At 59.3% G+C, this 17,546-nt stretch overlaps 1 protein-coding gene and 1 long non-coding RNA gene across 6 annotated transcripts in view; both read right to left on the bottom strand.

The window, feature by feature from the left end:
- The window catches only part of KIAA0513 (KIAA0513 ortholog), a 62,496-nt gene extending 52,628 nt beyond the window's left edge, over positions 1 to 9,868 (bottom strand). For 2 of the 5 annotated variants that reach the window (XM_051847341.2, XM_070061859.1), the window contains exon 1: positions 9,713 to 9,868. The gene's annotated coding sequence lies outside the window, so the exon portion shown is untranslated. Of the gene's footprint in view, positions 1 to 603; positions 707 to 7,143; positions 7,612 to 9,712 lie in introns of those variants that run through there. The other 3 variants (XM_051847340.2, XM_051847342.2, XM_051847343.2) reach the window with 3 other exon arrangements.
- Positions 9,869 to 15,100: 5,232 nt separating this feature from the next.
- On the bottom strand, positions 15,101 to 17,474 carry LOC138846370 (uncharacterized). Its single transcript, XR_011383852.1, has 2 exons — positions 17,151 to 17,474; positions 15,101 to 16,480 (listed from the first exon to the last, which is right to left on the bottom strand). It is a non-coding gene; the product is annotated as an uncharacterized lncRNA (long non-coding RNA).
- Between the last annotated feature and the right edge of the window lie 72 nt (positions 17,475 to 17,546).

Raw genomic sequence — 17,546 nt, 5'->3', positions numbered from 1 at the left:
CAGCCCGAGGAGGCAGGAAAGGAAACTCACCCTACAATCTGGAGGCCAACGGCTCCCAGGACCCAGCCTATGGGTGTGGCGAATTCAGTGCTCTGCTGGGCACGAATCCGACCCACTCACTGTGTGATAGGGCCCAGCGGCTGAAGCTCAGGGCAGGAAGGAGCGGGGGCTGGAAGGCTGTGAGGCCTGGGGCCCAGGGAGTGCAGTGGGAACCCTGGGGGTTGAATTCAGGCAATCTCACAGTATGGCTTTGATCCTGGAGAGATGCTACACTCTGGTCACAGCACGGTCTACTGACCGGCACACCAGCAGGGACAGACAGAAGCAGGCCACTGGGTGGGGGCACCAGCGGCGTGGGCCCCTCCTGGCCTGTGGCTGCGAGCTCACCTGGCAGGCAGGGGTCCCTGGGACAGCAAGGGTGAAGCCAGAGGTGCAGCTTTGGCCCACAGCGTAGAACTTCGATTTGTTTGCTCGTTTGTTTTTGGCCCACAATCAAAACTTTATTGGAAAACTGACATTAAAATAGGGGATAGCTGTTGTATGCCTTATCAAATCAAACAAAATTACATTATCTTAGAGATTCACTAGAATCACTGAACTTACGATAAGGCTGTCTGTGAGACGACACTGATTCGGGAAGCGTGCGCGTCACTAGCGTTGCTGTCCCCTAAAGGCTCGGCCCCGGAGTCGGCTTTCCCCTGCTGACCTGCACAGAGAAGCGCGTGTGAGCACGGCTGAAAACCGCACTGGCCCTGCAGCGGCCTGGACGCTCCGCAGCCATACAATGAGAAGCCGGACTCCGAACGAGCCGTTTCTTTTCATGTTCCTTCTCTCCCCCCACCTCCCCAAGGACGGATGTAGTAAATCTCTAGCCAAAGGCACGCCGGCAGTCGGTAAGCAAATGTTTGATTAGGGAGAAGATCTCCCTTCTGCGTAAGAACCACAGACGAGGTCCTCTCGCTGTCTCAGTGGGGCCCTGGGATTCTAGGAGGGGTCTCGCTCCACAGCGAAGTCCAGCAGAGTGCCAGGTTCTAGGGTTCTGGGTAGTTCTGGACTAGTTTTACTTTGCTAACTCGTTTTCTGTCGCTTCCTGTCCTCCTCTTCCCCCACCAACCACATTTGTAAAAACTTGGGAGGCAGTTAGACTCAATAATGCTTTGATCTCATTTAATTTTCACTTCATTCTTTTTTCTAAGAAAAAAGATTGATTATTTGAAAGGCGGAACATCACAGAGAGAGGGAGAGACCGTGGGAGGGAAGGGCAGAGAGGGAAAGACTGGCTGTAGCAACTGGCTCTGGGCCAGACTGAAGCCAGGAGCCAGGAGCTCACTCCGGGTCTCCCACGTGGGTGACAGCAGTCCAAGCACTGAGCCATCTTCTGCTGCCTTCCCAGTCACATTAGCAGGGAGCTGCATCAGAAGCGGAGCAGCCGGGACTCGGCCCAGCGCTCTGATATGGGATGTGGTGGCACTGACAGTGGCAGCTTAACCACCGTGCCCCCACGCCAGCCCCCTCTCACGTCACCCTTGACACCTGGTGTTAACCCTTTCCTGGGTCCAGGTCTGAAACCCCGCTCCCTAGATTCACTCCACACTCAAGGGCGTCAGCCTGACAGCGGCCCTGTAAGCTCCTTCCGTCTGGCATTTTCCATTTGGCACTTTTGTTCTCACTGTTTCTAGACTCTCATTTTCCCCTGGCTCCTCGGTCATCCTTGCCACGGTGAGTCATCGCTGTGAGTCACGCTTGGCTGGGACTCGGAGGCCAGGACGCTGCCTCGGAGAGCACCTGCTCAGGAAAGCTGTCACCACGATGCGGCCTGCACCACCCGCGCTGCAGGGAGTCGGGAGGGCCAGCCAACGGCCCCTCTCTCGCCCCTTCTCCAGTTCACCACCTCGCTCAGCCTTTGCCGCCAGCTGAGTGCCTGAGCCCTGCCCGTTCCTCTCCGACTCTGCAGGCAGGAGAATGCCCGGAAAGCCCCGGCCAACGGAAGCAGGCTTTGCTCATGTGCAGCGTGGACCTCCGCGCAGGCCGCCTTGCCTCACTTTCCGCGTGCAGAGGCCGTTGTCCACGGGAGCCGCCAAGTGTGTGTGTGTGACGCGTGAGCGCTGCTGCCCTGGGCCGGGTGCCGGCACAGACGGAGGACGTCCATGGAAACGCTTGCGTAACTGACACAAGGTCTGTAGCTGGGCGCACCGGGATATTCAGCAGCGCTGTCCCTCACGCGCCCCCACAGCCAAAGGCAAGGGGCAGGTGCAGCGAGAGAGACAGACATGCCGGAGGCCCCGCACTCTCAGGCATCACTGAAAACCCCCGCTATAAAAAGGAACGAAGTCCTGCCACGTGCGACAAGAGGGCTGAACTAAAAACGAAGTCACAAAGGACCACATGTTGATGATGCCATTTATATCACATGTTGCATGACGCCATTTATATCACACGTCCAGAAGCGGCAGCTCCACAGACAGAAGGCGGATGAGTGGCTGTCAGAGGCTGTGGGTGAAGGGGAACAGAGCGGCCGCTAATGGGGACAGAATCTGTTTTCGGGGTGAGACAAACACTCTAAAATTAGATCCTGCTGATGGTCACAGCAGCTCAGCATAGTTACTAAAGATCACTAAATTAAACATTTGAAACAGGTGCGTTTTATATGTAAAATTATATATAAACATTACTTTGTGTCTAATACCTTTACAAGCTGTTAAAAGAACTTTTTAAGAAACAGAACAAAGAGTGACGAAGGCTGTTCAAGTAGCAGAAGGAGGGCGATTGGGTCAGGGCACAGCTCAGGAGACGGAAGCCTCGGGAGGGGTTCTCCGTGGAACCGGCAACCAGCTGGCAGAAGGCCAGGACGCAGGCCAGCACCTTCCAGGTCCCCGGTGCCTCCGTCCGGGGAACGGAGAACGCGTGAGAAGAGACAGAGGACGCCAGGAAGACCACAGCAGCACAAGGTGCCGAGCGCAGGCCGCCCTCCGCCGGGACACGGGCTGGGGGCTCGGGGGGTGTCTCGGTGTATAGATCAGGTCGGGGATCACCTGGCCTTGGAGAGTGGAACACAAACTATAGACGGAGGCCGGGAGGAAGCAGAAGGTGAGAGGCGGAGCTGCCCGGACACCAGCACCCTCCTGAGTACCTGTCCCGGTGTGCAGAGCCGAGAGGACCAGGCCCTGATCCGCAGGCCAGCTCTGCCCTCCCCAGGCTGTGTGAGGGGAGCAATCGCTCTGCCGCCCCACACCTTGGTTTTCTCCCCTGCGGCACAGGGAAGGTACAGACGTCACCCCACGCTGCTTCCATGGGGGTGAAAGGGCAACCCCACCAAGCACGGCTGGGCCTGGCGCAGAGCAAAGCCATCAACAAGTGGTAACAGTAAGAACCGTACACCTCTGGGAGCTGGAACTGTCGCCCTGCCTTACCCTGTGCGTCCCCCGCACCTCCCTGGTCAGACCGACCGCGCCAGCACGGCTCTGGAAACCACGCCATCAATAAACGCACTCTGCCTCCCCTCACCTCCGGTTTTCCCATCTCCGCGTCATCTCTGTGAAGCACTCTCCTTCCCGACATAAAACCCATTGGTGGGGGCACCGCCATCGGCTCATAGCACGCAGGAACGTGCAGCCTGCCAGAAGGGGGTCTGCAGGGCAGGAGGAAGGCAGGACTGCAAGCAGGGCTGGACGGGCGCACCGGCAGCACTGCCGGCAGCCAGGGGAGGCGCAAGGTCTCTCTGGCATCCTCAGAAGCAAACAGTCCTGCTGCACCTTGAGCTTGGACTTGGGCTCTGCAGATCTGAGGGAGGAAACCTCCCTGGCGCTTCACGACACCCCGGTACAGCAGCCCTAGTAACGGAAGCTGGAGGTGACCCATTTTCCTATCTAAGGCTTGGATTCTCTGGCCCAGAGGGCAGCAAGTCAGCCTCTGTTTGGCTAAGACAAAACAAAACCACAGCTGAGCGTCTACCGAGACCTGGCTGCCTTAAGATCCTGCACTCAGCGACTGATGACTGAGCACCGCTGTACGCCAGGCTCTCTGGCCACTGCTGACGGAGTGGCAAAGGGGAAGAGACAGCAAGAAGCCCTCTCGGGGCCAGCGCTGTGGCGCAGTGGGTTACGCCGCCACTTTCAGCGCCCATGTACCGTGTCAGAGTGCTGGCTTGTGTGCCAGGTCCTCCGCTTCCAATCCAGCTTCCTGCTAGTGTGCCTGGGGAGGCAGCAGGGGATGCGCTAAGCACCCGGGCCCTTGCCAGCCACATGGGAGACCCAGACGGAGTTCCTGGCTCCTGGTGTTGGCCTAGCTCTGCCCTAGTCATCTGGGGAGTGAACCAGCAGATGGAAGATCTCTTTCTCTCTCTCTCCTTCCCTCTCTGTCACTCTGCCTTTCAAATAAAGATTTTTTAAAAACTATTCTCAAATAAACAAGATCATTTCTGATATTGCTGTAAAGCAAATAAAACAATAATATCACAGAGCGAGTAGGCTGGGGATCAGAGGAAAAGCAAAGTTAAGGACGGTCTCACGTGGGGTGTGATGGGGAGCTGGCCGTGGGAAAATCTAGCAAGAGGAGTGGGCAGGGCAAAGGCACTGAGGCACAGAGACTGACGGAGCGAGAGGAACAGGGGAGGCCGGTTGGCTCCCGCACGGCCAGCGCAGCAGGCCCAGAGGCCAAGGTGAGAAGTTGAACTGACCCCAAGACTGACGAGAGGCTGCTGGGGGAAGACACAGCCTGACCACGGTTCTGAAAACATCGCCGTATTCAGCCACGTTCTTAACACTAAAGGCTTTCTAACTGTCATCTTTGTCCTTTGGATCCTGGGACCTTGGACCTCTTCGGGACACGTTTCATCAACGACGGCCCTGAGTCTCCTAGAATCCTGGCTCTGAGAGTCTCCAGTCACTCACACTGGCGCAGCTTCCAATGCACACGCTGGATTTTTTCTACCCCCTCCTTGAATGTGACATCTGGAAAAGAACACAACACGCTACGCAGGGAGCAGACTGGAACGATCACCTTTTTTATTTTTAAGTGAATTCTTTAAAAAAAAAAAAAGATTTATTTATTTATTTATTTGAAAGACAGAGTAACAGAGAGGTAGAGGCGGAGAGAGATCTTCCATCTGCTGGTTCACTCCCCAGATGGCTGCAATGGCCAGAGCCGTGCAGATCCAAAGCCAGGAGCCAGGAGCTTCCTCCAGGTCTCCCAGGTGGGTGCAGGGGCCCAAGGACTTGGGCCACCTTCCACTGCTTTCCCAGGCCACAGCAGAGAGCTGGATCGGAAGTGGAGCAGCCGGGACTTGAACCGGCGCCCATACGGGATGCCAGCACTGCAGGCAGCAGCTTTGGCTGCTACATCACAGCGCCGCCCCCCATCACCTTTTTGATTCCAGATCCACACTTCTCCCATTATGTGCCAAGACTGCCTTTGTACCATGGACCTGCCAAAATGTACATGTATCAGGCAACCTCGTCCTAAATCCTTTCGGTGATGCCCAGATCTAGAAAACAGGACTAAAGCTTGTTCTTCCCTAACGAGAACAGCTGTGCCCTGTTGCAAAAAAAAAGTGTCATCATAACCCAAACAATGTCACCATGAAATACTGATTAAAATAAACAGCCTTCCTGGGTCACCTCTCAGGTTTCACAACACTTCTCTCCGGGGTGGAGGACACGGAAAACTAAGAGAGCAGGTTCCGCAGCACGGCCTCGCACTGTTGCACCACACGGCTGAGCAAGCGAGGCTGTGTGCAAACACCAAGCGCCCGGACCAGAGGCACCGCGCAACCACACTTCCTCCCGGGTTCCGCAGACAAATCTGAGTCGACACAGGCTACCTGGAGCTTGGGCTGCAGTCCGTGGGGAGGAGGACACTGCCGGCGGAGCCTCAGGACCCTCCGCAGGACACACGGCCCACCCAGGCCCCTTGCACATGGCGCTCCGCGAGCAGGGATGGGCTCGCCCCCACCGCCAGGCAGCTGAGTGGAATCCTTCGCCCTCACAGCTGGGCGGTCCCGGGCAAAGCACTCGGCCTCAACCGCCCCCTCTGTGACGTGGGAGTGGCACCCTATACCGCGCCCACGTTCGTGGTGAAGGTGAATTAAGAGAGTGTGTGTGGAGGAACTCTGTCACACGAATCGGAGGGGTCCTTACTGGGAAGAGGACTCTTACTCCCCTGTGTGTGGCTCCTGTGCCTGGTTGGCTTTTCATGCCTTTGCTGTTTCGATGATACATGATTTGTTTGTTTGAAAGGCAGAGTGAAAGACAGGGAGGGAGGGGGAGAGATGGGGGGGTGGGATGTCTTTCATCCACTGGTTCACTCCCCAAATGGCTGACAGAGCCAGGACTGGGCCAGGCTGGAGCCTGGAGCCAGGAGCCAGGAGCTCCCCCGGGCTTCCCCGAGGGTGGTGGGAGCCGCAGCCCTGGAGCCTCTGCCGCCCGCCGAGCTGACACGAGCCGACATGAGCTTCTCCACCGCAACACCAGCCCCCCCCCACCTGTTATTTTTAGTATCTCCAGGCTGCTTTTGATGTTGCTTTTAACCTGATTATTTTTTGTTTTGAGAGATGAGGCAGGAGAGAGAGAAAGGAAGAAAGGGGGAGAGGGAAAGAGAGAGCGGCGTCCCCCACCTAAGCCTTCCGTAGAGATTTTCCAAAAACCAGCCCCTCGCCGCCCCCGGGGGTCGCCACGCCACGATGTCCCTGACAAGCAAAGCTGCTGGCATAGCGAGCCACACGGAGCAGCTGCGGCTTTCCCCGCTTTCTGGAATTCTGCAGCCAACGACGGACGGCCTGTGACTTACTCACATCACTGGAGCGCCTCACGCGCCCGTCCTGATGTCCTCGAAGAAACCAGTCCTCACACTGCCTGCCGCACACCATCCATGCGAAACACCGAGCTGGGGGAAGCTGCCCCGGCCCGGGGGTCCCGGTGCGAGTCCTGAGCCGGTTCACCCCCCCGTGGAAAACCTCGAGTGTGCTTTTCCACTGTGAACAGACCTCAGCAGCCTACCGCCTGTGCTTCAAAGGCACAGCAGCCCTGTTTCTGAGCAAAGTGGAAACTGCACAGGCAACAGCCAGAGGGAGACCCCGCGATGCGGGCGGACGCTCCCCAAGAGAGACGCGCAGACGGGAAGCCACGCGCCCCTCCTCAGACAACCCACCCGCGCTTTGCCCTCCGCTCTCCACAACCAACGTCGAGCGTCTTGGCTGCCCTGCTTTGGTGTTTAGGGAAGGGGCCGCCTCCAGTCAGGTGAGAAATTAGCTATGCTCCGGCCCAGGCAGCGGCCCTGGCGGCTGTCAGGCTGCCTCCCCGCGGGGACAGCCGCCGTGTCAGGCTGCTCCCCTGTGCCAGCTCGGAGCCGAGGTCCTGCTCATCCCGCGAGCTGGCACCTACCGAGGAAGGAAGGGGAGTGGGCCAGCGCCCCTGCCAGGTCTTCCTCCTGGGCCCCTCTCCCCAAATCCGCAACCTGCCTCCCCCGGGAGGAGTGCGGTCCCAGTACGAGCAGGGACGAGCACCGGCTCCAGGCAGACTTTCAAAGATCCTGGAAACTGGCTCAATCCAGCCGGAACTAGCTGTCCTGACCTGAGCTTCCCAAACCGCATGTCCCTTGCCGTCCCCTCTGCGGACTTCCTCTGTGCCCATCGCGAGCAGCAGGGAGCCCGCGGAGGACAGGCGGGGCTGACGGCCGAGTCCCCGCCCTCACCTCCACCGCGCCAGCCCCACAGCAGCCAGGCAGCCAACTCCACGGCAACACAGCCAGGACCCGACACCCCTCCCAGCACGCCCTGCCAGGAGACGGGAAAGCCACCCATGGCCACATGGGCCTGCGGACACCTCCGCCAGACGCCAGCCCCTGTGCTGGGGACCCCCATGCCCCTTCCCTATGCCCTCACCCCTTGACAAGCTGTCACCCCATGGAGAACCTGTCACCCCACAGAGAACACTGTCACCCCATGGAACCCCGTCTGTCACCCCATGGAGAACCCTGTCACCCCACAGAGACCAGTCACCCCCATGGAGAACCTTGTCACCCCACAGAGAACACTGTCACCCCATGGAACCCCATCTGTCACCCACAGAGAACCCTGTCACCCCCATGGAGAACCCTGTCACCCTACAGAGACCAGTCACCCCCACGGAGAACCTGTCACCCCACAGAGAACACTGTCACCCCATGGAACCCCATCTGTCACTCCATGGAGAACCCTGTCACCCTACAGAGACCAGTCACCCCCATGGAGAACCTGTCACCCCACAGAGAACACTGTCACCCCATGGAACCCCATCTGTCACTCCATGGAGAATCCTGTCACCCCCATGGAACCCCAACTGTCACCCACAGAGAACCCATATCCATCACCCCACAGAGAACCCTGTCACCCCATGGAACCCCATCTGCCACCCCACGGAGAACCCACAGCTGTCACCCCATGGAGACCACTGTCACCCCCAGGGAGAACCTTGTCTATCACTGCACAGAGAACCCACAGCTGTCACCCCCAGGGAACCTCATCTGTCACCCCACAGAGAACCCTGTCACCCCATATGCCACCCCACGGAGAATCCACAGCTGTCACTTAACACAGAACCCTGTCACCCCATGGAGAACCCTGTCACTCCCAGGGAACCCCATCTGTCACTCCACGGAGAATCCTGTCACCCTCAGGGAGCCCCATCTGTCACCCACAGAGAATCCACAGCTGTCACCCCCAGGAAACCCCCTCTGTCACCCCATGGAGAACCTGTCACCCCACAGAGACCACTGTCACCCCATGGAACCCCATCTGTCACCCCCATGGAGAACCCACAGCTGTCACTTAACATAGAACACTGTCACCCCCATGGAACCCACATCTGTCACCCGACAGAGAATCCCATCTGTCACCCCACAGAGAACTCTGTCACTCCCAGGAACCCCATTTGTCACCACCATGGAGAACCCTGTCACCCCACGGAGAACCCACAGCTGTCACCCCACGGAGAATGCTGTCACCCCCATGGAGAACCCAGTCTGTCACCCCCAGGGAACCCTGTCTGTCACCCCCATGGAACTCCATCTTCTACTCCACAGAGAACCCTGTCCCCCCATGGAGAACCTGTCACCCCCAGGGAGAACCTGTCAGCCCACAGAGACCACTGTCACCCCATGGAACCCCGTCTGTCACCCCCAGAGAACGCTGTCACCCCATGGAAAACCTGTCATGCCAGAGACCACTGTCACCCCATGGAACACCATCTGTCACCCCCAGAGAACGCTGTCACCCCACAGAGACCACTGTCACCCCACAGAGACCACTGTCACCCCATGGAACACCATCTGTCACCCCACAGAGACCGCTGTCACCCCCAGGGAGAACCTGTCACCCCACAGAGACCGCTGTCACCCCACAGAGACCACTGTCACCCCAGGGAGAACCTGTCACCCCACAGAGACCGCTGTCACCCCACAGAGACCACTGTCACCCCAGGGAGAACCTGTCACCCCACAGAGACCACTGTCACCCCAGGGAGAACCTGTCACCCCACAGAGACCGCTGTCACCCCGTGGAACCCCGTCTGCCACCCCCAGAGAACCCACAGCCGGCACCCCACGGAGAACCCCGTCTGTCACCTCGCGGCGCTCCCATCTGTCACCCCTGCAGCCCCCCGCGCCGCCCGAGGACCTTGCCCCGCGTCCCCGCCGTGCGTCCCGAGTCTACCTCCCCTGGGCCGCCCGGGACCCCTCTCACCGCGGCGGGCTGCCGGCCGGCGGGCGGACGGGCACGGAGCGGGCGCCCCGGGGCTCGGCGGCTGCGGGGACTGCGCCGCTCGCGAGCAGACGGGTCCTTCCGCGGCGCCGCGGCGCGAGCCGTCAGTCAGCGGGACGCCCCGCCCCCGCCCCCGCCTGCGCAGGCGTCGGCCGGCCCCGGCCTCCCGCGGAGAGGGCGGCCCGGCGGCGTCACGTGACAGGGCGGCGCCTGCGCGGCGAGAGGCCGGCCGGGTGGGAAGGCGCAGGGGTCGCCCCCGCCCGGGGAGAGCGCGGCGAAGCCGGCCTTTCTGCGCGGATGGGTGGGTTCCTTGCTGGCTCTGCGGGCGGGGAAGAGGCGGCGGGCCCCGGAGGCTTGGTCGGATCCGGGTTGCTTCCTGGTCCTGGGCGGTGTCCCGCCGTCAGCGTGAGGCCGCGGCGCCGAGCGGGCGGCTGGCCAGGCTGCAGCCCGGAGCTGCGTCTGCGCTCCCGCACGGGCGCCGGGGTCCCGAGCCCTTGGGCCGTCTTCCGCTGCTTTCCCGGGCGCGTCGGCGGGGCGCTGGATCGGAAGTGGAGCCTCCGGGACCCGAACCTGCACCTGCGCCAGGGATGAGGGTGTCCGCGCTGGCGCCTCACCCGCGGCACCGCAACCCCGCCCCGCTGCCGAATTCATTAAATGGCCAAAGTTCTAGGGTTTTCTTTCAGCACGATAAATACATTCAAGCCATGCAGTTCCTTCCACAAACCTTCAGTTAAGAAAAACCAGAAATGGCTGTGACGGAAGCTTTCTTCGTTCTAGAAGAAGAAAGTTAGAACCAGAAACCGACAGCCCTCCCCAACCATTCTGGGTTGTGTCAAGCTTGCTCCAGCGCCCGGCGAACGTCTGGTTCCCCAGCGCGGGCACCGCCGCCTCGGATTGCAGCGCCGGCTGCAGGCTCCGCTGAGCGCTGCGCTGTGGGCTTGCAGACCCCCGTAGCTAAAGATGGGGCCGGGTGGCGTGGCGCTCAGCAGCGGAGCCGCCGTTAAGGTGCCTGCACCCGTGCAGTGCCGGGGTTTATGGCGACGGCGGCTCCCTGCCCAGGGCAGACCCTGGGTTCCTGCCTCCCCCGTGGGAGCCCTGGACGGAGCCCGCAGCTCCGGGCTTCAGCCCTGGCCCCCCGCCATTGTGGGCAACTGGGGAATGGACCAAGGAAAAAGACAGCTGTGTGTGTCTACCTCTGCCTCTCAGCCAAGTTGTAAAAAGGTAGAAATGAGCCGTTTGTTAAATAAAAGGGAACTGCAGGGGTTCCTGGAACAGGGCGGAACGGCCGTGCTGAAGTCCCGGCGTTAGGCAGGACTGGGAGTTCTGACGTAGGACTGGTGAGCGAGCCCAGTGCTCTGCCCCAAGCATGATGACCCACCGAACCCTGGGCTGACCGGGAAAAATTTAAGAGAGCGCAGTGAGGGGCTGGCGCTGTGGCACAGCAGGTTAAAGCCCTGGCCTGCAGCGCTGGCATCCCATATGGGCACCGGTTCAAGTCCCAGCTGTGCCACTTCTGATCCAGCTCTCTGCTGTGGCCTGGGAAAGCAGCAGAGGATGGCCCAAGTGCTTGGGCCCCTGCACTCATGTGGGAGGCCTGGAAGAAGCTCCTGGCTCCTGGCTTTGGCCTCGCCTAGCCCTGGTCGTTGTGGCCATTTGGGGAGTCAACCAGCGGATAGAAAACCTCTCTCTCTGTCTCTACCTGTCTCTAACACTGCCTTGCAAATAAATAAATAATAAATAATTTAAAAGGGGGGGTGGCCAATGAAGAACACTTGGGAGAGCTGAAGTTCCGAGAAGGTCTGGGGCCTTTTGCATCCTGGCTGCTTCTGACCCAGCCCCGGTTTGCTGGGTATGGTCGTCATGAGTGAGAAAGTGGATCTCACAGGGTTTCAGGCTCGGTGAAGGCTCAGGAAGGGAAGGCGTCCGCCGCAGTGTCGTGGTAGCCTCCTGTTGGACACAGACACGTGGGCAGCGTGCTGAGTTCCCCGGAATACAAGTGCCGCCCCGCACACTCGCAGGAATGGGGGGCTGCACGGCGGCTGCAGGAAGCCCTGCCCTGCAGCCCGTGAACCTGGTGCCCGGCACCGACTCCTGCAGACCAGGCCTGACCCCAGCTACTGCAGAGCCGTGAGCTCGTTCAGGATCCCATTCCGCTCAGCAAACACGTCTCATTTCTGTCCAGGGGTCCTGCAGACCCCCCACCCCCACAGAAAGCCTTCTGACCTTGCCGGGAGGTAGGAGAGAGACAGACGACACGGCCAAGTTGAAACGGGGAAATGGAGTGAGTTCTGCAAAACACAGGCCAGCGGACTTGACCTTGACCTGTCAACATTAGGACGGGGGCTCAGGGAAGGTATCTGTGACCCCTCAGAAGAGGAAGCACCAGTGAGGAAGACCAGGTCAGCTGGGTGTAGACCCGCTGAGTGAGGGCCTATGAGGGAGTCAGTGTTGCAGGACCCCGTGTACGTGCCTGGCTGCTGTCAGTTCTAAGTGCCAGAAACACTGCAAGTGCGTTAAAGAAAAGTAAAGAGGGTGTTGGCTCACAGAATAAGAAGTCCTTGGCCGGTGCCATGGCTCACTAGGCTAATCCTCTGCCTGCAGCACTGGCACCCTGGGTTCTAGTCCCGGTTGGGGCGCCGGATTCTGTCCCGATTGCCCCTCTTCCAGGCCAGCTCTCTGCTGTGGCCAGGGAGTGCAGTGGAGGATGGCCCAAGTGCTTGGGCCCTGCACCCCATGGGAGACCAGGAGAAGCACCTGGCTCCTGCCATCGGATCAGCGCGGTGCGCCGGCTGTAGCGGCCATTTGGGGAGTGAACCAACAGAAGGAAGACCTTTCTCTCTGTCTCTTCTGTCTCTCTCTCACTGTCTATAACTCTCTCTGTCTCTCTCTGTCCTCTCTGTCTAACTCTGCCTGTCCCCCCCCCCCCAAAAAAAAAAAAAAAGAAAGAAGAAGTCCTGGGGTAGGGCCGGGGGAACCTGGGCACAAATGTCCTCAGAGTCTGGTCTCGCCTCCTCAGGGTCGGCTCCTCCTCCCTGGTGCCGGCTTCACTGCGGATCTGCGCGGCGTGGCCTCCAGCCGCTCCAGGCTTGTGCTGTCTCTCTCTGCAGTGCCAGGGAAAAGGGATCGTCTCTCAGCAGCCAAACTTCCAGGGCCCGGTTTGAACGGACCAACGTCTGAGGCCAAACACTGCTGTTGCAGTCACCGGGCTGGACAGGAGTGGGAGTCAGACTGGCCTGTACTGTCTGAGTGGAGGACGAGGAAGGGTGCCCCACCCCGGGAAAGTGGGGTGCTTTTGCCAGGAGAAGGCAGATAGATTCTGGGCAGAGAGAGGAAAGTAACAGACGTCGGCACAAAACACGCGCCAGGACATCTCAAGATATCATAGAAGAGAAGGTGACAGAAGCAGTGCGTTGGTAGGACAGCTGAGTCAGCACTTGGAACCCCGGAGGAGCCCCGAAGGCCGCGACCCAAGATAAAGCGGGCTGGGCAGGCACTGCGGAGCAGCGGGTTGACGCCCTGGCCTGAAGCACCAGCATCCCATGTGGGCGCCGGTTCAGGACCCGGCTGCTCCTCTTCCAGTCCAGCTCTCTGCTGTGGCCGTGAGCCAAGGAATGCAGAGCTCCTGAGGCTGGAGAGGGACAAGCCCCAGGGGCCACCGCCCTGCCGTCTTCCTGTGCCAAAGACCACTTTCGCCTGTCTTCATTTTTACTTAAACTTTAAAAACTGATTGTTGAGAGGCAGAGAGACAGAGAACTCTCATTTCCTGGTTCCGAATGCCCAGCACAGCTTGGGCTGGGCCAGGCTGAAGCTGGGAGCTGGAGACCCGATCCAGGTCCTCCATGCGAGTGGCAGGGACCCCTCCTCGGGCCACCACTGCTGCCTGCCAGGGTGTGCGTGAGCAGGAAGCTGGAGTCACGAACCAGGTGCTGACCCAGGGAGTCCACTCTGGGATGACGGCACCTTACCCACTAGGCTACACGCCTGTCCCAGCGCTTTAATTAAGAGTCATGCTGTTCGTGCTCAGCAGGCTGATCCCTGTAGAGCGCCATCAAGACTCTCATTCCCATGGCTGCACGGTGTTTCACTGTACACATGCACCACAGTTTGTGAATCCATTTGTCCCCCTGATGGACGCTGCAGGTCGGTCCAAGTTTGGGCTACTGTGGATAGTACTACATGGACACGTAGCGCAAGACTTCCGGTGAACCTAAGTTCAGTCTTTGTTTTGTTTTTTTTAAGATTTATTTATTTATTTGAAAGTCAGAGTTAGAGTTAGAGAGAGAGAGAGAGGTGTTCCATCCGATGGTTCACTCCCCAATTGGCCACAACGGCCGGAGTTGCGCCCATCCGAAGCCAGGAGCTTCTTCCTGGTCTCCCACACGGGTGCAGGGGCTCAAGGACCTGGGCCATCCAGTCTTTGTTTTAAAGCTTTGTTTACTTACCTGAAGGGAGAGTGAGAGAGATCTCCCACCCATCGCTCACTTCCCAAAGCCCACAGCCAGGGCTGCGTCAGGCTGAAGCCAGCAACGAGGAATCCCATCTGGGTCTCACGTGGGTGGTCAGGCCCAGGTCCTTGGGCCATCATCCTCTGCCGTCGCAGATACATTGGCAGGAGCTGGACTGGAAGCAGAGTAGCCAGAACTCAGACGAACCCTCCAACGTGAGACGTGGACGCGGCGAGCAGCAGCTTAACCCACTGACCCTCACACGCGCCCCGTACGTTCAGTTGTAGCAGGTCGCTGGTCAGTCGTGCGTGGCAGATGAACAGGCACACCCACCGCCATGCAAGGGAGTTCTGGAGGCTTCCCACGCCTGCCAACACCTGGTGTTTTTCATACCCCTTCTGTCGGTGTGGGTTTAAGTTTGTTTCCCTGATGACTAATGAAAATGAGCGCTTTCTCATATTTGGATATTCTCTCCTTTGAAATACCTGTTTTAGTGTTTCGCCAAGTGTTCCATTGACTTATTTTAAATCACAATTTTTGTTTTTAAAATGAACACATCTGGCACCCGCATCATGGTGCAGCAGGTTAAGCCACAGCCTGTGATGCCAGCATCCCGTATGGGTGCCAGTTCAAGTCCCAGCTACTCCACTTCTAATCCAGCTCCCGTTAAAGAGCCTGGGAAAGCAGTGGAGGAAAGCCCACGTGCTTGGGCCACTGCACCACATGGGGGACCCAGATGAAGCTCCTGGTTCTTGGTTCAGCCTGGCCCAGCCCTGGCCATGGTGGCCATTTGGGGAGTGAACCAGCAGGTGGAAGATCTGTTTTTCCCTCTCTCTGCAACTCTGCCTTTCAAATAAATAAAATAAATGTTTTTATTAAAAAAAATAACACATCCCTATGGTGAAAAAAATCAATATAGACCCAATTCTGTGTTTTTCCAGGGATAGTCCATGTACCCATAAATGTATTTAATCCCTCAACTCATCCCTTCTCCACAAAGGCAGTTTTATAATAGACTTACACCCAGGACCAATCCGACTGACTCATAAAAGTCTGCCTCCTCCCTTTTCCGAGTGCAGAGCACCGTGCCGCGTGCTTAGGCATAACTCTCTCTCCAGGGCGCTGACTGGGCCGACGCCCGGCTCTGGCCCCGGCAAACCCGCTGCCGGTCACTGCCAGGTGCAAACAGCTCGGTGCTCACGGTGAGTCTGCCTGCGGGACCGATTCCCCAGGGCAGAGCTGCTGGCCGAGGATGGCGCTTACGTTTACTGTATTGCCATCACGCTTTGCAACGAGCTGGCTGAATTCTAACTGCACCAATTTGGTCTTCCTTGCCAGCACGGGGAACCACCAGCCCGCCATCGTTGCCGGTAGCGGTATCGCCTCGTACTTCGACTGTGCACCCAGCCCTCTCTGGACGAAGCAAAGCACCCTTCCGTGAATGTGAAGGCAGCGTCCACTCACGCTCACAGGGAGTCTCCTGGGATGCTGCTCAGCTGGGAACCAGCTCCTGGGACCCAGCGCCCCCTGAGGGACACACAAGACTCACCCTGGAGACGGGCGTTCTCCATCTCTGACAAGGCACCCACGCTTGGACTTTCTGCTCCCAGCCTTCCCTGAAGTCAGGGAGAAGCAAAGCCCTGCGTGCTAGACCACAGGCTTGGCACAGAGAAGCCTCAGAGAGCAAGTCTATGGGGCCAGCAGTGTGGTGCAGCGGGTTAAGCCTCTGTCTGCAGTGCGGCATCCCATATGGGCGCTGGTTCGAGTCCCGGCTGCTGCACTTCTGATCCAGCTCCCTGCTAATGCACCTGGGAAACCAGTGGAGGACGGTCCAAGTGCCTGGGCCCTGCCACCCATGTGGGAGGCCTGCACAGGGTTCCTGTTCCTGGCTTTGGCCTGGCCCAGACCTTGCTGTTACGGCCACTTGGGGAAGGAACCAGTGGGTTGACAATCTTTCTCTTTATCACGCTACCTTCCAGATAAATACGTAAATACATTTAAACAAAGATAAAAGGTAGAGGCTGAAGGGCCAACGTTGTAGCACAGCAGGTTAAGCGACCTCCTGTGGCGCTGGGATCCTGTAGGAGGGCTGGTTCAAGCCCCGGCTGCTCCACTTCCGATCCGGCTCCCTGCTAATGTGCAGGGGAGGGCAGCAGGTCACAGCCAGAGCGCTTGGGCCCCTGCACCCACGTGGGAGACCCGGATGGAGTTCCGGGCTCCTGGCGTCAGCCACTGTGGCCACCTGGGGAGTGCACCAGCAGACGAAGACTCTCTCTCTGCGACTCCGCCTTTCAGATCCATCAATCTGTAACAACAGACCTTGCTTATTTCTGTCAATAATATGAACCCAAGAAATAAAATATCTTCAAAAACCTTAAGGGATCCTCCTACGACTCCAGGAGCCCCAGGGGGTCCAGGCAGTTCTGCATGGGGCAGGGGGTGGTGCAGCCGGCCCCGCAGGGTCCCCAGACACAAGCTGCAACCCCAGGCCCCAGCAAGAAGTAGCCACCAGGGCCCGGGGCACTGGCGTGGTAGCTTAAGCCGCTGCCTGCAGTGCCTGCATCCCATATGGGGCGCCAGTTTGAGTCCCGGCTGCCCCACTTCTGATCCAGCTCCCTGCTTATGTGCCTGGGAAAGCAGCCCACGTGCTCAGGTCCCTGCACCTACGTGGTAAATCCGCCTCCCCCATGAAGCTCCTGGCTTTGCCCTCCCCCAGTCCCGGGCTTCTACGGCCGTTTGGGGGAGTGAGCCAGTGAATAGATCTCTTTCTATAATAGCTTTTCAAATAAATTAAGAAAAATAATAGTAAAAAGATAGCAAGTTAACCTGCCCGGCACACAGCCCCAGGGTGCCAGCAGCAGTCCTCCCCGCATCAGCCGGGGCCTGGCGCGCACCTGCTGCCCGCTCCCCCAACCCGCGGAGCCCGGGACCCAGCGAGGCCGCCCGCTCCTGGCTCCGCGCTTTGCGGTGAACACCTGCTTCCTCCACCTTGCCCGCGTCCCTGGCTCGCTGAGCCGGGCGAGTGGACCCAGCTTTGGGGTCCCAGAGCCGCCCCTCCGACTAGTTTCGGGGGTGTCCCGCGAGGCGCCCGGGAGCACGCGCGGCGGCGCTGGCGGACGGCGGCGCTTGGCCCTCGCGGCAGCCCGTAGCCCCCAACCCTTCTCGTCAGACCACGACTTGGAAAGACCTCGGGCCCCCGAGGCGGGTTCCTGGCTAAGACCGGCCATTCCTCCGCGAACTGCCAGTCCTCTGACCCTCCGCCCCAGCGGGAGCCTGCTCGGCCCCGCACTCCGCCTCCGGGGCCCCGCGCCCCGACCGCGGCCGCCACTGCGCAGGCGCGGCGCCGCTGACCCCGCAGGGTTCACTTCCGG

This window comes from Oryctolagus cuniculus, chromosome 18, assembly GCF_964237555.1.
Source record: "Oryctolagus cuniculus chromosome 18, mOryCun1.1, whole genome shotgun sequence".
Classification (NCBI taxonomy): domain Eukaryota; kingdom Metazoa; phylum Chordata; class Mammalia; order Lagomorpha; family Leporidae; genus Oryctolagus; species Oryctolagus cuniculus.
Note: the sequence above shows the minus strand (reverse complement) of the source record. Positions and strands in the feature narration are given on the sequence as shown.